This window comes from Balaenoptera physalus (assembly GCF_965194825.1).
Source record: "Balaenoptera physalus genome assembly, chromosome: 8".
In the NCBI taxonomy this organism is placed as follows: Eukaryota; Metazoa; Chordata; class Mammalia; order Artiodactyla; family Balaenopteridae; genus Balaenoptera; species Balaenoptera physalus.
The window spans coordinates 90,400,614-90,427,676 of NC_138887.1; the positions used below are offsets into that span (position 1 = coordinate 90,400,614).

Consider the following 27,063-nt stretch of genomic DNA (forward strand, 5'->3'; position numbering starts at 1 on the left):
TTCTATGTTATGAAGGCAGAGCTTCAAATCTCTAATAGAAAAACAGAAACAGAATATTATCTGAAATTTCTGATTAGATTCGTGGTCTTCTAATAAGATTTTAACTTTAAGGGAATCAGACAGCATTATGGAAAAGGATCCGTCAGTGTCTGCATGCTCCTACCTATGGTTTAATCACTTCCCTCCATACATGCATATATTAAACAAATTCAAATGGTATGAAAGATAAGTTACGTTTCCTATTCAACACCCTCCCGCTTTTCCCACACCCCCTACCCCTTTCCTCCATCCCCATTTTTGCACAGATACTGAGCATAGGAAGAAAAGGCTAATGAATATGGGAAGGGAGGGAGGTAGATTAATCCTATACTGTTTTTTAAAATCTCCATTACAACCAATTTTTAATTTTAAGTCAGATGATGCTTCATAAGACATAGGCAAGTACTGAGATTGGCACAGAAATTAAATGTTAAATTAAATTATATTATTAAATTATATTAAATTATAGATTTTAAGGAAAGCTTTTTACTTTTCTTCCTCTAACTTACTTCTCTTCACATTTAGTGTCTTTCAGTAGCTTTTTCTGTAGGATAAATTTTTAACTACTATATTGTTCAATTTGAAAAAGAGTTCAGGGTGAGGAAGATTACAGCTGAGGCATTCACAAGGATTTCCTGTTTTGGGTGGCTCTTTCTTCCTCCGTGATAATGTGTTTTTGATATTTTTAAAAAGCTGCCTGTGTGTTTTAATATTATTCAATCTTCCCTGCCCCTTAAGAAACCATGTTGGGTAGGGGAAGGGAGACAGTTTGAGTGTGGGCTCTTTCCCCATCCATCTCAGTGACCTAAGACAAGCTTCTTAACTTCACTCAACTCTATCGATAAAATGGAAATAGTAAGGCCTGCCCTGAATTGTCACATAATTTTGGTGAGGCTCAAATAAAATGTATGTGTTTTATATTTGAAGAATCACTATGTAATAAAGATCTTGAAGTGTTCATAGTAAGTTATATCTGCAGTAGATAAATTCACCAATATCCAAAGGGAAAAAGGAGTTCTATACCCCGTGGGAAATATGATCCATTGATAATTTGTCCACAAAATTATAATACAAAAATAGTACCCCATGCCTCAACTTCATCAGGGTCAAAAAAACATGAGGTATAGTAAATCTGAAGTGATTTGGGATCTATTTGATTTTTGTACCATTTGCATATGCCCCTCTACAAAGTCACTGGCAACTGGGTGACTGTTGATGATGTGAAAAAAACCAGACTGACGTCCCCTTCCCCCCATTCTCCGCCTCCATTATTATTACCAAATAATACATTGATAAAGATAATTGAATCATATTAAACATTTTAAGGGTTTATTTGAGCATAAAAGGATTCCAATGAGGCAGCACCAAATTGGACGTGATTAGCAGCACTCCGCCTGACAGGACCCAGGGGAATGAATTACATAGAGAAAGTGCAGAAGCAAAGAAAGGAAATTATTGATTGATTATAACTTAAAGCCTAGTTGGCTGGCTGTGACTGGTTGTCCTTAGTATTTTGATTCCATCACCTCAAGACATTTACTGGCTTAGATTTTGATTTGCACATGTAGGCCGCCATGGCATTAGAGCCACCTCAGGTCTAACGGCCTCCTTGTTTAACTAATTTAACAACATACATATATAGAACAAATTCAAATGGAATTAAAAGAAAAGTTACATTTCCTGGCTTACCTGCTGCCACTTATCCCACTTTCCAGAGTTTCCGTTTTTAGTTCTGATGGTTTCCTCTGTGTTCTCCACTCTGACTGATATGTTCATACTTGCATTTTCTGATCAATCAAGTTTAGGTGATATTGTTGGACTTTGCCCAACAGAAGACATTCAGCAAACACACTGCTCCTCATCTGTCCTTTCTCCTGAGTTTTGTTTTATGCACACATATATACACAAATACACACACAATCTTTTAGCCTTTCTATAGTTCAGTAACTGTTAAATAATATTCCAAACCTCTATTCCTTGTTTCAACTTTAGGCCCTGCATATTGTCTCAACACTGCCTTCACCTCCATTGCTCCTTCTCTCCATCCCTATAGCATCTTTACTTTCAGCAAGGATTTTAACAGTTAGGGCTGCTGTGCTGTTGCCTCCTTTGAGGATGGTGCCTCTTGGAGTTTGGCAGTGCACAGCCTATGTGGATTCACATAGGTGCCCCAATCATATTTACATTTTATTGTTGCATATCTATAATTAATCTTTAAAGCCTTGTCTATAGGTGATTCATTGAAGCTGGAAAACAATAAGCAGCATTTACAATGTCATGATTTTAGCAATATTATTTACTATAGAAGTGAATAGTATGCTCTTTCTCTGTGTATTCTTTTAAAGTCTTTAAATTTCTGAAATTTTACTTGGATAAGTCCAGGTGGGGTTTTTTATCATTGATCCCATTTAGCACTTTGTGGCCTTTTTCAAATTTCAGACTTGTGTCTTTTTTCAACTCTGGATAATCTTCCTCTATTACATCCTTGATCATTTTCATTCTTCCGTTTTCTCTGTTCACTCTTTCTAGAACTTCTAATAGGTGCTCACTGTGCTAAATTGGTTCTCTATATTTAACTTTTATATCTTTTTTGCTCTATATTCTGAGATATTTAACTGACTTTATCTTCTACTATTTCCTTTCACTTTTTACATTTGGGTAACTGATTCCAAAATCTCTTGCTTATTCCCTAAGTGCTCATCCTCTATAGCAACCTAAGCTTATTTTATGATTGCAACATCTAGTCCGATATTCCTGAAGATACTAATAATAATTTTAATTTTTTCACTTGTTTTGTTTCCTTTGTAGCCAATTATTCTTTTTCATTTGTATTATGCCTTTTGCGTTATTGATTTTCCTTAATAATTGTTGGTCCACAGTTGGCCATTCATACTGGCTGACAAAAAACTAAATTAGTATATATAGTTGGTATGGGTTTCTTCAGGAGTTCTGTCTCTCCATTGTGTGTAGTGTCTATACCTTAGTAGGGAATGGGGGAGAAAGTGATGCAAGTTGAGTTCCCTATCATCCCACATTTTGTTCTGAGGTGCCAAAATCCATATTAGAAGCTGTAGGACTTGGGATGATTTGTCAATTTCTTTGGAGATCAGTCCTCTGATTTAGATAGGGGCTGAAGGGGATGGGTTAAAAGCTTCCAATTTTTTGCACACTAAAATACTTTTTTGTCATAACTAAGTGCATTAAATACACATTCTAAATGGAATATACTGTACATTTGGTGAAACACATATAGCATTCATCAAGGTAAAAATAATACATAGCCATGGAGTAGAAAGATGGCACACATTAAAAAAAAAAATCCACATTTGGTAAGACTTGCAACTCAGTTAGCTGTTCCATGGATAGTCCTTCAATTAATTACTCTTTCCCAATTCTGCCTGGCAGAACAGCTGCTCAGGGGTCAGGAAAATTTACAGAGACCTGTCAGAAAGAAGGGCTACAGCCTGGAGGCCACCTTCTCTACTGCAAGTTGTATCCTGATTCCAGCTCCATTCTGATTCATCTATCAGTAAGTATTTAGGTGCTTCTGCCTTGGAATGTGTTCAAACTTTTGGATCTATTCACGAGCACTCTTCCATCCTAAGTGATTTTCTCTTCAGGTTAATGGGATAAGAAAATGGGGCAGGGGGTGGGGGAAGAGGTAAATTACTTTCTCATACATTCTATTTTAAACTGAATTTTATCCCACTCTTTTTTGGTAAAATTAAAAGGAATAATTTCTTCCAAAGTAGCATAAAAAGGTGACTTTGATTAATCATCCAAACCGGGTCACTTTGAGATTGACTGGGTTCTATTAATAGTGATGCCTGGTTAACAGGCATGCTCCAGGACTGATCTGGATAAACCAGGATGCATGGTCACCCTACACAGGTAAGCCTAACTAGGTGCAGGATCAGTTGCAAAAAGACTTTAGTCCAAAGAAAAGAAAAAGAATGAGACAAGAGAAGTATGCTGTTCTGTGAGGAGATATAAAATACCCACCTGGGTACCTTGGGCATGATGCAACCAGGATATCTTACAGGTAATGAATAGAGTTACAATCAAGTGGAACAGCTTAGAGAACAGTATCTTTTTGTTATCTCAGTGGACAGCAGAAACTTTTCTGGGATATTATGTTTCAAGAGCAATAAAAGGGTGTTAAGTCAAGGGGTAGCTTTATGGTACGGGCAGTGATTCTCAACTGAGGTTAATTTGCCTTCTCTTCTACCTCTCTATCTCACACACACACACACACACACACACGGAACATTTGTCAATGTAGGAAGACATTTTTGGTTGTCAGTACCAGGAGATGCTGCAGGCATCTATGGGTAGAGGCCAGAGATGTTGCTAAACATCCTAAAATGCATAAGATAGCCCCCACAATACAAAGAAGTTTTCAGTCAAAAATGCCAATAATGCTGAGGTGAGAAACCCTAGATTAGGGTTAGAAAACCCTCTGGACAGAGCTTGCAGACGAAGGCATTGAGTATGTCACTTGGGAGTAACCAGTAACTAACTACATTACTTGTTAGCTTTCTTTTCTCTGATATGACTTCCTTCTGATATGTTGTCACATTGGTTAAACCCCCAAATATGGAAGCTGATGACAATTTCCTGGACTGACTGACCAGTGAAGAGATTTTTTTCCCAGACTTTTAAGTAGGAACTCAACCCAATAAAAGAGTGATCCCCATATAAATTAATCACAGTCCCTCTGCTCCAGGCATCTCCAACACAAGGGTCACACATACAAACATTCATTCCAGAACAGTTGAGTCATTTCTAAGAGTATATTTGCAACTTTAAGTTGAGTGCTTTGTTTCTACAGAATTATGATTTCTGAGTAAACTGATATATTAACTTTAACTTAAAATTCAACCACAAATCTATAGTAGAAATACCTGCTACAAAGTGGAGCGATATAATTTATGAGAATTGGTGAGGGTGTTGCTTTTTAATATAGAATGAAGCTTTATCTGTTCTGGCAGAGTTAGTTTACCAAGTTATTAATAATTATTATAGGGCTTCCCTGGTGGCGCAGTGGTTAAGAATCCGCCTGCCAATGCAGGGGACACGGGTTCGAGCCCTGGTCTGGGAAGATCCCACATGCCATGGAGCAACTGGGCCCATGAGCCACAATTGCTGAGCCTGCGCGTCTGGAGCCTGTGCTCTGCAACAAGAGAGGCCGCGATAGTGAGAGGCCCGCGCACCGCGATGAAGAGTGGCCCCCGCTTGCCACAACTAGAGAAAGCCCTTGCACAGAAACGAAGACACAACACAGCCATAAATAAATTAATTAATTAATTAAAAAAAAATTATTATAACACTTGAAATTCAAGTCTTTTATCTCTCAGTATTTTAATATTCTATGTAAAAGTTGTAAATGTTTGAGAATTTTTTTGTTTGTTTTTCATTCTTTGGCTTTCATGGCAACAATTCGTTCTGGACAAATTAAATATTGAAAAGAGTTGAAATTAGTTACAAAGAGAATAACAGTAATGATTTCGTTTACCATTTTTAACCATTTGGAAAATGATTAGTATCTTAATCCATTAGAGCTGCTATAACAAAATATCACAGACTGAGTAGCTTATAAACAACAGAAATTTATTTCTCATGGTTCTGGAGGCTGGAAATCCAAGAAGAGGGGGTCAGTATAATCAGGTGAGAGTCCTCTTCAGGGATTCAGACTTCTCACTGCATCCTCACATGGTGAAAAAGGCTAGGGATGTCTCTGGAGCTCCTTTTACAAGGCACTAATCACATTCATGAGGCACTCTACTCTCATGATTTAAGCATCTCCCAAGGGTCCCACATCCAATATCACCATCTTTAGGGGTTAGGATTCCAACATATGCATTTTTGAAGGACACAAATATTCAAACCATAGCAATTAGGTTCTCAACTACCAACACAAGAGCTAAGGAAATATAGAATATTGATGTGTACAAATGGCAGGAAAAAAAGGTGAGGATAGCACATAAGAGAGGAAGTAAGGTTGTAACGAGAAAGTGAGGTGGACAGTTTTGAGAATGCTCATAAAAGAGAGACACTCATTTCCATGGTCTCTTTGTGACTTCTCTGCAAGGTTTAATGGCAGAAGCTATAGGAGAAGGAAATATGTTTTATGTTAACTAATTCTTTGAGCAATGAAAACCTTTGACTTCCTAAGCTCTGTTTATTTTAACAAATTTTGATGGCAATTTTTCTGTGTTCCAAATAAAAAACACAAGTCATAGCTTAATTTTCCTTGATAGCAGTGGTCCATAATTTTATCTGTCTTTTTTTACACTGTGTTATAATGCAGAACACAATTCTGTACCTACTTTCCAGTTTTAGGCTTTTCCCTCGCTATCAAGTTGTTAGCTCTCAAATCTGTGTGTTTCTGCCAGAATGCCTGCCTTTAATTTGCTTCTAATCTTTTCTGGGCTTGGAAAACAGATAACTGAGCTGGCTAAGAGTTATATGTAAGATATGTTAGATTCAAGGCAGCAAAATTTAGAACAAGAGCCTAGACTTAGGCTCTGAGCTTCCCAACAGCCATTCTGGTGTGCAGTAGCCTTTCCTTTCTTACACCCATGTTCAGAGCTATATTACAGCTGTACAAATTCTGACGTCTTAATAAATGAGAAAGAAGCCATAGTCCTTCTCAGGTTCATTGTTCCATTTCTCTAGACAACTACAACTTGGGTTTTAGAGTGGGGGTGATAAGTCACTGCCACCATTCTCTCTACACAAAGGAAAACTTGTAGTTGGCTTAGCTTCTCCCCAGACAGTCCTGTGACCCATTACCATGTTTCCTGCCTGCATGCCCCTCCTGCTCACCACAGCTGGTCACTCTGAACATGGAAACTCTCCAGGGCTCAAGAAGAATAGCTAACAAGAGTTCAGTGGCAGTGGCAGACTTCACCACCACATGTGGACATCTGCTCTTGCAGAATGAGAAGAAAGTAAATCAATAAAGGTAACATGGCAATTTAGAAACTAAAATAATATTTCAGTTTTTGTTTTAATTAGTTTTAATTCATTGAAGAGCAAAAAACATGAAAAAAAGGGAAGTTCTGTCAGTAGGTCAATTATGCTGGCTGCCATGACTCACTAAACAGGTGTCTTTGTTATGGAAATAATTGTCTAATAGGCATAGTTTATGATAGAGTCTGAAAAAGAACAAATTACCTATAGAAGGAAAAGTATATGAAAGATAATCCTGAGGCTCTATGCTAGAAAGATGTATTGTGATATCTACAACAGTTGTTTAGAGAGGAGTTTTCATGAGAAAAATTAAAAGTTAACTTGAGGGAATCTCCAACATGGTCTTCAGCAAGCATGTGACATAGAGTGTGCATGATACGTGTATCATGGGATTATGAGTTCAATAGTCATATTGGTTGCAGTTGTTCAGTTTGAACTCCTCTGGTTGAATCTCCAGTAACTTTAGATGTGTTTGGAATAGATGGTCTTTGCAGCAATAAGGACCTAACTGATGAAGGCCTTGTGTTTTCTTTTTCACCAAATCTATTTAAGTACAAGTCCTGTCAATTGTGCCTTTTCAAATTCTTTCAGTCTATATCCTCTTCTCTACTGCACTATCATTGCCTTAGGTCAGACCCTCATCATTTCTTCTCTGGACTACAGCCAATATCTTTCTAATAGGTCTCTTCGCCTTCAGTCTCACCAATCAGTCTTTGTTCCACACATCACTAGAATGATCTAGGTAACAGGAAAATCTAATCATTAAAATTCTCTAATGTGTCCACACTTCTTTAGGAAAATTCCAAATCCTTAACAAAAATGTAATGCTATTCCTGATTTAGTTTCTTCCAACCTCACTAGAGTCACTTCTTGTCCTCCACCCACCCCCACCCCGCGTCCCTTACATTTCAGTAACACAGAACTATTTGCCACTCCTTCAATGCCCCATATTCTCTTGCCTTTATGCCCAGTTATTTGTCTCCTTCTTTTCTCCACCCGCACATCTTGAAACAGGTTCTCTTCCACTTCCCAAAGAGACTCAAAGTTGTCTCCTCCAGGATACCTTTCCTAACCCTACAACTTCCCATCCCAGACTGCCTGGCTCCATCCAGAATGGCTTATGTATCCAACTACCTTTCCCCACAACACCGTGGATATAATTCTTATCAGATAGGATGCTTTTCATGTTTACTTCTCCACTCCCTCCCCACCAAGAAGAAAGTTTCCTGAGGATCATGATAGTATTTTAATGCTTGTATTTTCAGAAAAAGTCCATCGTAATATAGATAACTCAAACATTTTTGTTGAAAGAAAAATGAAGTCAGGGAGTGAAGGACAGAGGAAGGAAGGACAGGAAAGAAAGAAAGCATGGAAGAGAGGATGGGAGAGAGGGAGAGAAGAAGACAGGAAGAAAATAATGGGGAGCTCTTCTTCAAAATTAAGCTGGAAAACAACAAATAATTCTGGAAATCAACTGACTCAAACCTCCACTTTAATGTCCTGCATTTAAAATGCTGTTCAGGGGGCATATTGAACGTTTTCTGCTCAGAAATTTGCTGCCTGGGAATCACATGATGACAAGAATTCATATCTTGAGGCAACAAAATCAAAAGTCCTTAAAAGAAAAAGCATGTTGTTCTGAAAGTTTGTGGAGCGCACAATATAATTTACATTCAACTATGTTGTTCCTGCTTCATAAACATAACTGACAGTCTTGTGGGATAACAGAAGTATAGTCCTCATCAGTGAGGGTCAAATTTTTCAAATTTAGATTTTCAATACAGAAGTAGCAAAATGTTTACAGTTCTGATTTGTGCCATCTATGTACTTTACAATTCAAGGGACTACTTTGATGATGTATAGCAGAATAGTGTTAGAGAAGGAGTTTACAAAGAAACCTTTAACGACTTCTCTTTGGACCATCTGACTTAGGATCAAATCTCACATAGGCAAAGGTCCTAGAAGCAGCTATACAGACAAGACTGTAGAGTTCATAGCAAGTAAGGACACAACCTCTTGCTTACCTCCTGTGCACATCAATCAAGCACAGCTTTCTTGCCAAGCTGGTCACCAGGGTCTGCTGCACAGCAATGCGTACTCCAGACTACCTGCCACTCAGTGCAGACACACCAAACCCTGTTTAGCCTACAAGAGTGGCATCTCTGCTCCTTTCCAGGTAAAGCTGATATCTTGCAAGAAAAGGGGTAAACCATTCATATCACCCCCAAAGGAAGCTTAAGAACTAGCATCGCAATTCACATTACTTACCATTGGACATACGATGGTAATTCCATGAAGGGGTCCTCACATCCAGAGGGTCCAGGCAGGACAATATGCTCTGGGATAACGAAGTGTCAGTACTGCACTGGTCTGTACTGTAACACAAGAAGGAAACTGAGTCTGATTATGCTCAGTCAAAACTTGGTAAAGATGTCTTCCACAGTATTCTCTCTCTAGACTCTTTGCCAAAGAGGTCAATGTTACCAGGTCTTCCTTAGCAGTACCTCAGACGAATTGGGCAAAATGGCTCCCTGTTAGAGAAGGAAATTGGGGTAGGAAATGTAAAGATCCATGAATCACATTCTATACATAAATCAATGCCCAATGTGTTCATAAGATTGGGGTGGCTTGACTTCTAGAAGTTGTTAACAAATGTCCTAAAGCGGTCTCAGAGACAACTGCCAAGAAGTACGGTGTGATTTCCTCAGGACACAGTAATTGAGTCAATTTACTTGAAAGCTTGGACTATACTCCTTGGTTTCACTAATCATACTGAAGAACTCCAAAAACTATTCCCCTGGAATTCTCCAACTAGTCATCACAACTATGGTTCTAAAGCTCAAGGCAAACCTTAGCAACCCCAAGGATACTACAAAGAGTGCACTGAAAAGGCATCTCTATATAGTGCCTGCAATAAACCTGCTCCTTGCTATTCTGGAGGTAAACTTTACTCAGTCCAAATTAATCAAATGCCAATTTCAGAGTTACCACTGAAAAACAAAACAATTATCATCCAAGTGGCACTCTGAATTGTCATCATGTCAGAATTTACTATTAAACCTTAAATTTTCCTAGTTATATGAGACCTTTTTTTTCAAAGAATCCAGGAATAGGACTGCATTTTGTAGATGTACTGAATTACATAGTCAAAAAACCTTGCAGAAATAACCATTGACGATCTAATGAAATCAGTTACAGGAATGGGGGAAAATAAAAAGTGTAAAATCAAAATTTTTTATGTCTCTTTCTGAAGTTACCAATATTACTGGTTTTCACCCTACTTAAGACAACATGAATGTAATCTATAGTTACCCTTCTGCTAAGCCAAGCAAGAATTTTAAGCTATTTAACAGCTCTTGAATTTCTACCATGTTTTAGTTATGAGGGTAATCACTTTTTCACCTATAGGAGTAATATTTTCAATGGCCCTGACCTCAGTAAAAATAAGTCTGGCATCTGGAAAGCACAGTAGTCCTTGATGTCAGGTGTCTGGGCCATATCCACCACAAATGAAATCAGAATCTCTGGTGGTGGCAAGGGGGAGGACTGGACATGGAAATGCTTCTAAAAGTTCCCCAGGTGATTCTACTGTGCAGCCAGCGTTGTGAATCACTGCGGTGGATGAACAGCACCGTGCTAAACACAGTAATGAAAGTAAGCACGTAGTAATCTATTCCTTGCCCTTAAGGAATCTGCCTTGAAGAAGCACTACAACTTATCTTATGCCTATCTACTCATTTCCCCCTTCCCTGAAACTTTACCCACAGGCTGCCACAGGAATGGGCTTAGGCAGCTGTCTGTACCAAAAATCACTGCCTCTGCTAACAACACTGATTAAATGACTGGATATACAGTTCAAGATAAGACAACCAAATCTCTGAAAGTTTGGAATTAAGATCCCAAAAGTCTAATTCAGTCATTTGGGGGTAGTTGAGTTGTAAGAAAACTGAAATGGTAAGGCAGAGAGAAAAGGGAAGAGTACGAAAGTAGATATTCCTGGGAAAGAGTCAGAGGGGTACTGTATGATCCTGAGAACTGGAGAGAGAGAGAGAGAGAGAGCTGTCTAGGTTTCTGACAGGTTCCAGTGCATACTCTGCAAGGCCCATTTCTTGGATGCTGTAGGTTTATAATACCTTCTCCTTATTTTAAGCTAGTTGATTGAGTCTCTGCTACTTGCAATAAAAAATGCTCCTTTCTCCTCTTCATATTCTGGGTCCCAATTTGATTCCCACGTGATCTGTGAACCCTCCACATCCTTCTCTTGTCTCATGAAAACAGTAAGAGCAATAAGAGTTCAGATAAATGGGAAACTAAAGGGTTGAGGAGTGGTCTGGGAGGCTTTACAGATCAGTTGGGAACTGAACTGGGACCTAAAAGATGGAGGGGGAAAGAGAGCTCACTCCAGGTGAGGGAAAGAGCAAGCACAAAGTCACAGAAGCAGAAACGTACCAAAGGTGAAGCCTACGCTTAAGGAAGAGGAGCACTGGAAAATTAATTTAGCTTGGTGGGGATGAACCTGATTAAAGGTCAGACATACTAATTCAATGGTCTTCTACTCCTTAGTTTCTCCTGCACGTAAAAAATCCTGATGCCCAGTACTTTTAAATAAATGCTTTCTAAATTCTTAAATACATACCATTCTGTCCCACTACTCTAGGGGAAATGCACTAATAATAACAAACAACCAAAAAGTAATAAACAAGAAAAAAGCATTGATAGAAAGGAACAGACAACGCTTGCCAGTTTCTGTTAAAAACAGTTTATTTTTTACACATCAATGGACGCTTATAGCCTATTTTATTCTCTGTATACTTTGGCAAAAGTTGGTTATTTTGAGACTATGTTTTACTTCTATTATCAAAGTAATTCTTTTTTTAACAAAATTTTAAACTTAGTTGCATCTTTACATGCATGACTAGTGTAATGGTCATAGCCTATAACCATTATTGGTGACAGAAAATAGTGTATTTTAGTATTAACTATAATTAAAAAGCATTTTGGATAATATTGGTTAAATGCTGTGAATTCAACAGTGGTATTTACCATCAACTGGAAATAATTAGAGTAGGGTTCTAAGTATTAAGAGATCCTTTCAATTCAAGCACTTTCTCATCAGTGATGTAGACCTGGAGTCAAGGTGTGAAGCCACAGGCAAGGCTAGCAATCAGCCAATATGCATCAGAGTACCAGCCCCAGCCTGAGCTGTACCAATAGCCCAAGAGTGACTCTCACCAGGTCACTTCCAATGATCTTCTCTACATTCAGTATCTTCCTATTTATACTAAACACGTCCTTAAGTTAAAAATGGCCCAAGCTGGATGGGTTCTTGTAAATTCGTTGATATTTTACTAATGAAACTAAGATAGTTAATTGTTGGGCTTAAGGGGAGTGCTGAATTTGCTTTAAAAAATACTTTTTTCTTCCAGCTAATAGCTCCATTGCTTTACTAAAATGACTTTTAAAAATCTTGCATTCTTTTCCCTTAGAATGCAGGCAGGAGCAGCCTGTGCAAAACCTGCCTGCTCCATACGTCAAGCAGTGTTTGTATATATTTCGGCGTATCCAGGCAAGGGCTTTTTAACTTTCCACCCTACGGACGGACGGAGCTGTACTTTCCTGAATGGCAGCCAGGAAAAAACTTGGAGCTTTGGCAGGAAGACTGTGGGAAGCCTGGTGCAACACCAGGCTGAGATCTGGAGCACAGGCTTTCTACAAAGGCAGAGGAGCGAAACACCTCCCTTTGTTTAGCTCTACATATGAGTACAAATGGAGCCCCCAGATTGCAATCAGGCCCTATTGTATAAACTTGGGGTTTCCATGCCATACAGCATTTTTGGCACCAAGTACCTTATTATTTTTCAGCTGGAAAACCAATTAGCATTCTTTTTATATCTGGGTGTTAGTACTTGGGACTTAGAGAGATTTTTTGGCCACCAGCCCACATGGCTGTAGTCTCTTGGGCAATGCCTGACAAATTAAGATAAAACTGTTACTTCATGTTTTCCTACAAAGAGAAAACAAAAACTGTTTCCTGCTCTTATTAATTGGATGAAGTCAATTTCCACATTTAACAAATAAAAAGGTAGGCATAATCAGGGTGTCAACCCAGGGCTCTTATCTCTCCCCAAGCTGGTTCCTCTACAGGAATGTGAGAGTATAAGAACTGTCAGGTTCTGACTAAGCGTTCCTTCTCTTGGAAAAAATCCCCATGGTCAACAGAGGCCTCTGTCCAGTGGATAGGCTGCGACCACCACGAGGTCACCCTTTGCTCCCTCTGGCATTTTCCCCCCCACAAGTTTGAGCGACGAGATTTACCTGGAGAGAACTATGAGGAGATTCCAGCCCTGTCAAGTGAATTAGTCATAACAGTCAAGAGGGTACTGCCCAGTTTGAAAGAAATAAACAGAGCCAAAAATTTCCCTATCTTGAAAGCAGAGCAAAGAAAAGTTCACACTCTAGGAATGCAATTTATGATTAGAGAAAGCCATATCTGGGCTGCTGTCTCAGAATATCTGAGCATGTGGGAGAAGAGGAGGAAAAGAGGTTGAAATTGTTGTGAGAGGTGCCCATCCTATAAGGTATTCCCTTATGATAAACAAGCCTTGCCATGGCGACACAACCTAATGCCACAAGTCAGAGGAATATGGCTCTCCAGTGAGCAGGCCACATTTGGGAAAACCTCCAGGATGATGCAAAATATTTAGAAGGGAAGTGGTGAAACAAACAGAAGGGAAACACAGCAATCCGACTGCAGTTTGAAGACAAAAATATGTTGGGTGCAAAAATCAGTTTGGGTGTAGTTACAACAGTGTTTTTGTGTTGTTGGTACCAAATGTACATCTCTTTGCTAGAAATGGCCTGAGGGGTCTGCTGCTTCCCTTAAAGACTTTCTTTGTAAACAGTGGGTGGTGGCATCCTAAAAAAAAAATGCACTTGAAAGACTTCTTTAAAGAATTTGCACAGAACATTTTCTTTGCAACAAATTCTGTTCTGGAGCTGTATTACTTAACAAGGGGGCTGTGTTCTGAGTCATATGGAAATTAATTATCTTATTGCTAAATTTGTTATCAACAGCATAAAATGATCATCTGTAATAATCTAAGGGAGGAACTAGAAAATGTCCAATTTTGCACAGGTAAAGAAGCATTAGAATTGAGGTTCTAGACACCAGACGTCACACATTGCCCTACATACCAGGTGACCATACATTCCAATTTGTCAAGACAGTCTCAGCTTACTCCAATTATCCAGGTTTAGTTATTAATAGTGCCCCTTTCACTCACAAAAGTGGTTTGGATAACAAATAATTTAGTGACCCTACTCCTGCAGAGACCAAGAGTCTTCTCTCTATCCTCCAGGGATACCAGTCTGATGCTTTATCAATCTCAGAACATACAAGCACTTATAAAAAAGGGAGGGGAAGGGAGAGTTGCTGCCATTTTGCAAAGAGTAATCCTCAACAGTTTGGCTTCACCTAAAAGAAGCATAGAAGGACCATGTGCAAAATCAACTTAGGGGAAGTGAGAGAAAATGTCCATCCATAGAAACCCCTTAAGGAAGCCTTCAGGAGTACCTGAGGGCTTCTTACTAGATTATATACCAAAGTCTAAACAAGTGTTTCTTTGTCAAATCCTAGAAGGCAGGCAGTCATTTCAAAAGCAGGCATGCATACTGCCTCTTTTTCTGCCTTGCAGTCTAGAATGTATCACTTAGATATTCCAAATCAGAAAGTGTTCAGCCATTTTTATATTGCCACCAGCTACACTGCTGGGCTGCAGCTATTTGGATCAGAATGGAAATGCTTTGATCTCTTTTACATCTAAGTTTAACTGTGGCTTGGGCCCAAAAGGTGGACTAATATTGGCAACTTCCCCTTTACACTTTTATCTGAAGATAAAAGGAACACTTGGAAGCATAAACAGAAGGTGTAGTTCTGTAGGCCCAAGGGCCACCACATCAAACAAACGAAACTATAGAAGCTTATGCTGAATATTAGCTCTGTTTCATCAGCTCTATTCACTCCCTCATTCACTGGCAGGCAGTAGGATCATTTCCTGCCATTGTAAACATATAAAGATAATATAACGTTAAAGAACTTAGAAAAGAAAGAACATTTCCATCACAGTGATTTTCATTTTCACAGAAAAATTTTAAAAATTGAAAACCATGTTTCTTAAGTTATAAATTTATTACACTGGCCTTAGATTCAGGAGTCCAAGGTCCTTGTGCATTCTCCGCAAATATCTGGGTGACCGGAGATGCTGGAGCAGTCATTCTCCTAACCTCCTTGTGTCTCAAGGTTCTGGGCTTTAGTCAGGAATTTATAGCTTGATAAACTCAGTTAGAATGGAACACAGGCCCCTATGGGAAGCCAGCTTGGAGCTCCAGAGAGGAATCATGGCTTCCCAATGACTTTTGCACTACGCAAATTATTCATTTGAGGACTAAATAAGAGCAATTCAAGAGTTCAGGGGGTTTAATGACCTATTTGATCTTATAGTCGTAGCTGTAGTCCATTCAAGCATAGGTCAAGGTACACTGGAGTTCTAAAAGTGAGGAGGTGGTCTCTTTATAGGGACACATATCTGAGTGCACAGAGGCAGTTTAGCTGGATGCAAATCAGATAGGCTCTGAGCAAAGGTATTGGGCACATAATCGCCAAAGCAGTGCTCTCGCTAAGAACAAAAATCATCATATTGGAAGGAGAGATTTCTGACTTTTCCTTACCAATATCTAAGGAGACAAGTGAGTTTCTTGAAGGGCCCTTAGGACACACAGGACCCAACTAAGAGAATATGACATGGCTTAAACATACCAACTTGGCCAACTGCCCCACTATAATGATTTGACAAATGGAGATAAAACAACCAGGCTAGTGATGGAAAGAGTTGATGGAAGGTAATATGGCAGGAATTTATGGATTAAAAGGTACAAATACAGATAATTAAAATAATACTGGGAGTCACTTTTTGTGGGTCATCAGGTGGCATCACAGTACTCATTTGTTTGCTGAAAAAATATTTATTAATTTTAATCTTTTGAATGAAATTACCTTTTTGTTTTCTTACACTGTTGGCTTAAAAGTTGGGGGAGTAGTACCACCCTATTTGAGTTTTCAGTGGTAAAGTTTTCCCAGGTTTCTGGATAAGGGGATGTGACTCAAGCATGAGAAATGTGAAAATCCCATCAACATTTCCTGGCCATCTCGGAAATCAGGATTCCACGTAAAACTTGAGAGTTGCATTAGATCATATCTAAAACCCCTTCCAGCAATGCAATTTTGTATAACAAGGATCTAAACTTTCTTAAAGAATTTCTTTTTATGCCCATTTCAACACTCTCCAGAAAAGGAAAACTGGTAGCAAACCCAGAGGTCAAGAGGAAATGTAAGTACAAAGAGGCCCAAACCACATTAGTGACAGACATGTGATTCTCAAACCCTCCTTGAAGCAGCTGTCTATCATGTGAAAAGAGTTTGAGCCACTAGGCCTGATCTTCCTTGAATACTCGTCTCTTTGATTTAAAAAACATTTTCTTTCAGTTAAACAAGAAACACATGAATATATTCTCACAGTAGAAGAATCAATCCATACAAAAGCATATAGAACAAAAAAATAAACACAAAGTATTTGTACATTTATGGGTCATATACATTTACATACGATTCTATTATGCTATGGCAACTTCTTTTTACCTGGGTCTTAAAGAATTTTCTATTTTAATATGTACAGATCTTATTCTTTCTCTATAACAATGGAATGTTCTGTAATTTTATTACTGTCTCCTTTGTTGGTGATATTCTGTTTGTTTCTACTATTTGCTATTATAAAAGAGAATATTCTTGTAAACGTGTTTTACTGTGAGTGAGTATTTCTGTGGGACAGATTCCTAGAAGTAGACTGCAAAGTCAAAGATTAGGGTTACTTTAAAGTTTGGTAAATATTATCTAATTTTTACATGCTGAGCTTCACATGTATGCCATATGCATTTCTCTTGTAAATGGTCCTTTGTATCCTTTGTCTATCTTCTATTTGGTTCTTTGTGTTTTAAATATTCATATGTAGGCACCTTTTATATATTGCAAATCTTTTATACCTGTTGCAAATATTTCTGCTAGTCTGTAGCTTATCATTTAACTTCTTTTTTATTGTTGTCCCATAGAAGATTTTTGTTTTTATGAGGTCAACATTATAAATAATTTCTTATATGACATCTGAATTTTGTGTATTACTTAGGAAAGCTTTCCCAGTTCCCAGAGTTATGAAATTTTTTCTATATTCTCTTCAAATACTTTTATAATTTGTTCTTAACATTTATTCTCATTAGTCTCTCCAAAAGGTATCTTTGCTTATGATATGAACTATGAGTTTAATTTCTTCCCCAAAAGGAGAGCCAATTGTCATAATGTGATTAATTGAGAAGCTTTGAACACTTACACTTTTACTAATTAGAGATGACATCTTTACTATAAACTATACTCTTGGGTTTCCATTCTATTTTTTTCTACCAATGTGTTTGTTTATTCCTATGCCAAAATGCACTGTTTAAATTGCCTAATATTATGTTCTTCTTATGAGTAGTAGTTCAAATCCCATGATTCTCTTTTTTAAAAATGTAACTTGCTCAGCATTGCTGTTCTTTTTTTATACGTGCTTGAGAACCAGCTCATCAACATCTTCACAATGTTGAGTTTTCCCACTGAGAAATATGGAATAACATTTTATTTATGTAGATTTTTAAACACCGTTTTCATAAAAATCTTGCACATTTCCTATTTATTTCTAAGTATAAAATGGATTTTGTTGCTATTATGAATGAGATCCCTTTTATCATTACGTTTTCTAATTGAGTATTGCTAATATTAAGAAAGTTATTGATTTTTGTATATTGACTTTTATATCTGATCACCTTACTATACTCTTAAAGTACTCTCTTAAAATTCTAACAGTTTTTCTTATCATCCTCCAATTTTCTTGGTAGAAAACTTTATATATTTCTCAAATTAGTTGTTGGGAGTTAGTAAAACTTGAAACACATGTTTTTTAAGATCAACCAATCAAAGTAATCCTTTGAGAGTGTTATAGACTGAATGTCTGTGCTCACCCTCCACAATTCATATGTTGAAGCTTTAACAACCAATGTGATGGTATTTGAAGATGGGGTGTTAAGAGTGTATTTAGGGTTAAATAAGGTCATGAGGGTGGGGCCCTCACAATAGGATTAGTGGTCTTATAAGAATAGGAAGAGAGAGAGAGAGAGAGACCTCTTCCCAGTGCATGTACCAAGGAAAGGACATATGAGGACACAGCAAGAAGGTGGCCATCTACAAGCCAGGAAGACTGCTCTCACAGAACCCAATCATGCTGGCACCCTGATCTCAGACTTCCAGCCTTCAGAACTGTGAGAAAATAAACCACTGTTGTTTAAGCCACTGAGTCTATAGTATTTTTTTCATGACAGCCCAAGCTAAGACAGTGAGTTTATGTCATGTTAGGCATCCTGGGAGTATTACTGGGACCCCAGTAAGAAAGCATGTAACACTTATTTGTTAAACTTACAGATTTAATACTTTGAAATTATGGTTTGCTTGCTTATTTGGGATTTTTTGGTACAGATCAAATAACACATTCTTTTCCTAGTAGGCTTATCCTACTCTTCCCCAACATACACAAAAAGATTTTCAAATTTAATAGCTGTTTTCAATTTCTAATGCTTGTAAATAGGTCACCATTAAAACTTACAATCAAGAATGTATAATTTGTGCTCACTTCAGCAGCACATATACTAAAATTGGAATGATACAGAGAAGATTAGCATGGTCCCTGTGCAAGGATGACACGCAAATTCATGAAGCGTTCCATATTTTTATGAATGGATAAAGAAGATGTGGCACATATATACAATGGAATATTACTCAGCCATAAAAGGAAAGGAAACTGAGTTATTTGTAGTGAGGTGGATGGACCTAGAGTCTGTCATACAGAGTGAAGTAAGTCAGAAAGAGAAAAACAAATACTGTATGCTTACACATATATATGGAATCTAAAAAAAAAGGTTCTGAAGAACCTAGGGGCAGGACAGGAATAAAGACACAGACGTAGAGAATGGACTTGAGGACACGGGGAGTGGGAAGGGTAAGCTGGGACGAAGTGAGAGAGTGGTATGGACATATATACACTACCAAATGTAAAATAGATAGCTAGTGGGAAGCAGCCACATAGCACAGGGAGATCAGCTCAGTGCTTTGTGACCACCTAGAGGGGTGGGATAGGGAGGGTGGGAGGGAGACACAAGAGGGAGGAGATATGGAGATATATGTATATGTATAACTGATTCCCTTTGTTATAAAGCAGAAACTAACACACCATTGTAAAGCAATTATACTCCAATAAAGATGTTTAAAAAAATGTATAATTTATAAAGGGAAGGCCCCCCCTAAAACTGAATAAATAAGGACAAGAGGAAACTATTTTCAGTTTCACTGCCACACAGTCCATTTCTATTCTTAGCCAGCCTGGGTATGGCTCTTCCAAAGAAGGTTTGCTTCCCTGACATATGGAAACACAGCAGCAGATTTCCTCTGAGTAGCCCAGCCCTTAAGTTTGCAATGCCACATTTCCTGTGGAAGGAATTCTTGAGGCTAAAATCCTTGCTAACTTCCCTTTCCAAAACTGATAGCTTCATAAAGGGACATGCTTTCTCTGTAGGTCCAAAAGGACATAGAAAAATTACAATAACTTTTGCGTGATCGTGTCTCTCCATTTGCTTTCTTACAAACTAATGGCTCATTTCCTTCACTCAGTTTATATATAATGGATCCATATTGGTTTATAGATACAGATAGGAGAGAATTATGGATAATGTGTCACACTCTATCTTTATTTATCTGTTCGTGATAGATAAGTCTGCTCCCTTAACCATCCCTGACTGACTGATTGTGGCTCCTAGAGCACTATTTTGAGGAGAGGTCAGAGGCTGCCTCTGGCCATGATCAATGATTAATGTCTGTCATGAGCATGGGAGGAAAAGAGGTGGGATGCCTGCCAAGCATTTCCCATCTTTGAATATAATTGGCTTTTTGTTTCTGAGCTTGGAAGTTTTGTTAATTTGTAGCTATCATATGCATAAAAGGAAAAATATTGGTTTTTTAACTTGGATCAACAAAGAGGCCTAAAACAGGTAAGTGCCTTTAAGACTAGGAAGCTTTAATGCTAAACATTGAGTATATTAATGTATATCCTAAGTAAAGCCTAAGCCAAAATACTACATTTTAAAAATATGCTACTACATAGTAGTGATTTTCCTCGTTATCATTAATAGTAGTAGCATGGTAGTATTACTAATAATTCTAACTTTAAAAATCCAACTTGGCATTATATTGGGTGGCATATAAAATTATCAATAAAGTATGAAACAGATATTTTCATTTAAAAGTAGAATACTTTATTTTCACAACTCAGACATGCCAGGAGGCTAAGAGTTGAGGCAATAATATGACTGCTGTTGGTTTTTACCAAAGATAAGTATTATGTTTTGTGAAATTGAGTTAATAGTACAACCCAAAAGTTAGACTTTGCAAAATACGTGAGAAACATTCCAAAAAAAAATAGTGATGTGCAGCTCTAGGCACTGGAAGTTCACAAGTCTGCCCTTCAGAGTGGGATTATCAGCAAAGTCTGGTAGTGATTGAGTTTGTAAAAAAAAAAAAAAAAAAATGGAGTGTTCAGCTGTGGTTTGGGATATTACATCATAAGAACTCAAATCACTATTTTTCCATATCCACATATTTATAATATTTTATGTTTCTTACAAGCAAGGAATCGTTCCTACTAACAACGCACTACTGTGATTCACCTTGCCTATTACATTAGAAATATTGTATAAACAGAGAGAGCAGGGGAACTTCACTTGGAAAATTAGCTAACAATCATCATACCAATCCATTTCCACAAACTATTACAACACATCCACATCTTAAGACATTCCCCCAGAAGTTCACACTGAAACTTGGGCTACAAAACAAATGTTTATATTGATACTGTGTTTTAATCAATTTTCCAGTTTTTTAAACTATGTCAAATAGCCACCTGAAAATATATTTCCGTGAAATTTATGGTACTTCCTTCTAGTGATAATACGCCCATCATTCTTTCCCACGAAATACTTATCAACATGACCTTTTTCAACAAACTTGGGTAAAAATTGAGTTTTTAAACTATGTGACTTGCTTACCATCAACCAACAACTTTTTGAGGTACACACCTCTAAGGATCTAACCCATTGACCCTAAAAGAGATTTCTGCTCAGATTAACAAATGGATAAAAAAATTATGATAAATAATTTTTCCACAATCTAATCAAACAACACTTATAAAAGATTGAAAGTCTTGTCATATCCCATTAGAATTATTATACACTTAGTCATATCTACTTTTTAAAGTATGTCCCTGAAGTGTACCAATATTCAAAAACATTAAAAAATGTGTTGAAGTTCATACAGTGATACAAGATCATGAATATACAATTTTGCTATTTATTATTGGAGACAGTGTCTTTAGAGTGACTAGAAAACCAGTGCTTCTTTTACCTCATGTTGCACTTGATCAGTAACACATTTAACAAAACCATATTATAGGACTTAAGGACTTTAGAGTTAAAGGAATTCCTTGTTTCCATTCTGCTACAATTTTTATTTTTAAAATTACCAACCCAAAATAATCTGCTGCAAAAGATATCGTATGTGTAGGCAACCTACAACAGTTCTACATTTATACATGAGACCGTGAAAACCAGACAGAAATATATCTGAGCAGCTCTTCATCACTGCAGTGGAGCGTACTAGTTAAGTTTACAGCATTTCCCTTCAAGTCCTAGCCTTAAATCCCAGCTCAACAACTTTCTAGCTATGTGACCAGTACAAGTTACTTAAACATCGCTGTTCTGAGTTCCCTCATGTAAAATGAAGGTACTAATAGTACCAACTCAGAAGTTGGTGTGATAATTAAATGAATAAATATATGTAATGCACTTAAAATAGTTTCAAGCGCATAACACGTGTCATTTAAGAACTGGAAAAAAATATGACGGCTGAAGTTTTGGGGGATAGGCAGCTGTGTTTAAGAGCATGAATTAACAATAAAGCAATGGGATCTATTTTTTAAAGCTGGAAAAGATATACCTGGGATGTAGCGTTGACAATTCCCAGTCTTTTGATTTACCTGTTCTTTGTGAGTAATGTTTTGCATGATGTGTCAGACTTTGACACAGATTTCAGTGCCTCTTCATTTATCACAGGATTGATCTCATGAGAGTTTGCTAAGGGGCCTAGGCTAGATGACAAATGGACTGCTATCAAAGATTTTTTTTTACTGCTATAATGGTTTCTCAAATAAGGTATAATATGTATGGGCTTTACAGTTTTTTTTATCAGATAAATAGTTTCTTTTTATGCATAATGTATTCTCTAATTATCCTCGGGTAATACATTGAGTCTGACAGAAAGCTAGGCATTCACTTTGCAAAAACTTTAAAGAATTGAGATGATTATGTATGTCAGCTGTTTTAACTGACATCATTTATGAAAGATTAGCTAGTATTACTTTATTAACAATTGCATAAAGAATGAAGCTGTGAGGCAAAATAACCCACCTTAAAAGCCAAGTATCAACACTATTAGATCCATACATGGTCATAGCCTACAGTATAAGATTTAAAGTTGAAAGAGACCTTAGAATCCATATAATCTAACCTTGTAGATTTTACATTTGCATAATCTGAAATTCCCAGGACTTGCATACATTACCTAAGGGAATCAGTTATGAAGTTTCAGAATTCCAACCGGAAACCAGGCCCCTAAACTCTTGGTTCAGTATTTTTTATTTTAATCTATTCCAAACCACCTGCTTGTTGCAAGGATCAACATTTTTCCTCTGAATTAACACTGCTTCGTGATTAAATTGAATGTTTCATTTTATAGGTGGTAGGTGAAAAACACTAGGTCACCTTCGATTAAATGCTAAATATCTTTCTTGGCTCATTGCCTCTATGTATTTTTCAAATGATTTATTGTACAGTGATTATCTGTGATTTGTGTCAACCATGATGCAAAGTGAAAAGGGGCTCCAGCTGCAAAATTAGTGACACCGTTAATAATAATGTTAAAGTTTTCCCCCAAAATAACTTAGCAGATGGAAATGGGAGTGGGGAGTTTTTAAATTTTTATTTTAGTTTAGTTTTGCCTATAAACTTTTCCCTTTACACCACTGCTTAAAACCACATTGTCATCTTCCTCCCTTGAAAGAGATCCAACAGATCATCCTATCTTTGCTGTTGGCACTTCTTGGAGTTGAGCATTTGAAAATACCAGGCTGAACTTCAGCACTGTCAAGCCTAACCTGAGCTTTAAATACCACACCACTGCAGGCAGATGGTTACATTTATGAGGAATGAAGTGGCTCCTATATTTACCTTACTAATATGACTTTTATGGATGAGTAAAATGCACTCAAGTGTCTCACAGTCATTCCCGTCCAAGGAACTGCCTTGTGGGACAGGGATATATGGCATTTGGTTGAGGATGGCTCCTTGAAGATAATCCAAACTGCACTGGCATTTTATTATTATAAATCCTGCAAATAGCATTATATTCTGCTTCAATGCAATGACATATCAAAACCCGGGCTGCTTTTCTTTAAGAACTTCTATTGATGCCGAAAAGCTTAACAATGTCTCTCACTGCTGACAGAACAATACTAATGAGAAGAGTTTAAACTTTAGCAAGAGTTACAGTATGTCAAGTTATTTAAGGGATCATATTAATAGTTCCCATTTGTTTTGAGATCCAATAGTACTGGGATTGAGTAACTCTTTCCCATTTCATTATCTGATGAACTGCCTTTCCTTTCTTTCCTTCTGCCAAATCTCCTCTTCCCTGCAGCCTTACCAAATTCCCCCAGGCAAGTAGTAGTTCCCTTCTCTCTGAACCAAAAGCACATTGAACACCACTTTAACAGCATTTGTCACACTGTGTCACTATTATTTATTTCATATCTGTCCTCACTGGAGTGCAGTAACTGGGTCTTAGTTATCTTTGTACCTTCAGTGCCCCCTACACAGGGAACCACCAAGATTTGTCTTAAAATGTTGGTCCAGTAACTTTATTGCATTCTTTCAAGTTAATTAAAGAAAAATTAATACAGGAGTCACAATACTTAGTAAAATTAAATATTAAACAAAGAAGGGGAAACAGTTCATGTCTGCATGACCAAAACATGCAAGCAGCTAGTGGGAAGCAGCTGCATAGCACAGGGAGATCAGCTTGGTGCTTTGTGACCACCTAGAGGGGTGGGATAGGGAGGGTGGGAGGGAGACGCAAGAGGGAGGAGATATGGGGATATATGTATATGTATAGCTGATTCACTTTGTTATAAAGCAGAAACTAACACACCATTGTAAAGCAATTCTACTCCAATAAGGATGTTTAAAAAAAAAACAAACATGCAAGCAACATGAACACACATACATACTGAATTAGGCCCACAAACCCTCATCTGAAACTCTTGTGGATAGCTGTATTCAAAATTCAGAATTTTAAATAAATTTCAGAATATGACAGCATGTAAATGGCACATATTTAATATTCCCACCATGGTCTGGTTCATCACCCCCCCAAAAAACACATTAATATTTCTGTAGCATAAGTATGAATATTTACCTTCAAGAAGAGTAAGTAAAGATACAAATAACCTCATTAATTCAGAACAGGTTTTGCCACCAAATGACTTTGCCACAAACTTATGAAATATGTTTCGGTTTTCAAAATGTTTTAGATCTTCGAATTGTGAATAAGGGATTGTGGACATGGATAATACAACCTATTTGGTGTTTCATCAAGTCTCCCCCTCTGAATGCACTCCAAATTGGATTTGGAACAAAATATTATTATTTCTTACAAAAATACAGTAACAGAATAAAATACTCTTTGTATCTATCATTAGAATTTTAGTCTCTTTTCAAAATCTTTATTCCTATAAAATTAATCTACATTTAACTTGTCAGTAAATTGTATTAGTTGGAAGGATAAAACTTCATAAAAAACCAAATTATTGAAAAGCTTCTGTGTAATGATCTTATTAAATGAAATACCATAATAAGAGGGTTTTCTCAGTGTAATAATTTAGAAAACTTCAATTAACTCATAAGGCAGAAGTTCTAATTAACAGATATTATATATTATATACTGTGATCTGATCATTGTTTCTCTTTTAATATTTATAATGAAGAGAATTTTTACAATGAAACTATGTTTTAAAATGTAGGTTTTGTTATTGTTTAGTATGTCATGCCAATAGATCAGGAGACAGTAATTGCCACTGAAACGATAGTTTGTTATAATCACAGGTCCCAAGAGGAGGGGACATGCCACACCATGTAGGGCCACATGGGGAAGCACCAGGGTCACTCAGAAAGAAGGAACAAGGAGAAAATGGGGGCAAGAGCCTTTATTGTGGTTTCCACAGGAAGGAACAAGCAAGGCAGGGTAAGCAGCCTCAGGGCTGGCTAGTTTGAATAATTTCAGTGGGCTCTGGGATGTAGGGACTGTCCCTAGTAGTCTGGTACCTAGCCCTGAAGTGATCAGGGCAGATGGATAGTGGCCCAGAGTGTGACAGCACTTTAAAGGAGGTGGTTGGTATATGGGCTCTGAATTGGTCAGTTTGCATGTAAAAGGCACACTCTTAGATGAGTTGTTTGCTATCTCTAGGAATTAGTTAGCCCTGGGAGGGACAGTCCCTCCAGGGTCAGCAAGGCCCTAAGAGAGCAAAGCATCAAATACAGAAACTAGAAAATGTGATGATTACAATCTATAAATGCATACAATTATACAAATTTAAACCAATAGTGAAATAAGAATTATTTCTTTACTCTCTTTATTGGCCTTATTTTATTACAGTCTTTTCTTATTTCATTGTAAGAACAAATATATTCAAATTACTACTTTTTAACCTCCTTTTTTCATTTTTAGTTTAAAAGCTTAATCATGTTCAGAGTGTGATGGGCTTTGGCATATAGTACGTCATCAAGGAATGTTAGTCCTCTTCCCTTGCCTTCCCTTTCCCTTTTTTCATTCATTTACTAAATATTTATTAAGAATTCTAGACACCAGGGATGCACCTTTTAGTCTTCACAAAGGGGACTATCTAATAGGGGATACAGATATTCAATAAATAACCACACACAGAATTAACAACTTGGCACCCTGAGATGTCAGAAGAAGGCACTGCAAGGAGGCATTATGCCCTCATTAGTCTGAATCCAAGACCACATCATGTAAATAACTTTTAATATTATTTAATACAGTTGAATTATTTATTTTTATGCATTTTGCAAAGTTTGGACTTGATGTCTTCTGAAGTTGGCAAGCAATAGAAATTTCTTTTAAAATTTGTATGTGACATTAAAAATATATCATATGAAGAAATTTATGAACAAGATATAAAGTAGATTTCTGAATTATGGGTTTCCATTATTCCCTTAAAACTGTTCTATTCCGTTGTATTTATTGGGTACCTACTCTATGCCCAGAAGTCTTTACTGGAAAATTTCAGGTAAAACAAAGTATAAAGTGTGACTAGTTTGATGACTTTGTGCTTTCCTTTGGAAAGGTGATTTGCTTTTGTAAGCTTTCATTGAATAAAACATTAATTAGTATTTTGAACAGATTCAACTATTTCTGAATGTGATTATTTCAAAACCTAATACTAAGTGAGATATTGTAAAACTATGAACAAAACAGTGTTACCCTTGGCTATTAGAAAGCAGGGTTAAAATTTTTCTGGCACAAAATAGATGTAGCAGAGACACTGTTTTGATTCCGTGGTCAGAAAGGTCACAGTTGTCCTCAGCCTTGCTCCTGCTGGTGGAGGAAGGCTTCCTTTGTCCTTGGCTTCAGCCTTTGCATTCTCAGTGTGAGATAGCCCATGACCAAGGATAGGAAGCAAGTAAAGCAGCACCTCTAGTCCCATTCTCCTCCCTCCCTCTGCTTTGCCTTTT

At 37.3% G+C, this 27,063-nt stretch overlaps 1 protein-coding gene across 4 annotated transcripts in view; it reads right to left on the bottom strand.

Annotated features, from left to right (window-relative positions):
* TFEC (transcription factor EC) overlaps positions 1–27,063 on the bottom strand; it is a 688,992-nt gene that overhangs the window by 402,754 nt on the left and 259,175 nt on the right. For all 4 annotated transcript variants that reach the window (XM_082472378.1, XM_082472375.1, XM_082472376.1 and 1 more), the window contains one exon: positions 9,283–9,389. The gene's annotated coding sequence lies outside the window, so the exon portion shown is untranslated. The remainder of the gene's footprint in view (positions 1–9,282; positions 9,390–27,063) is intronic.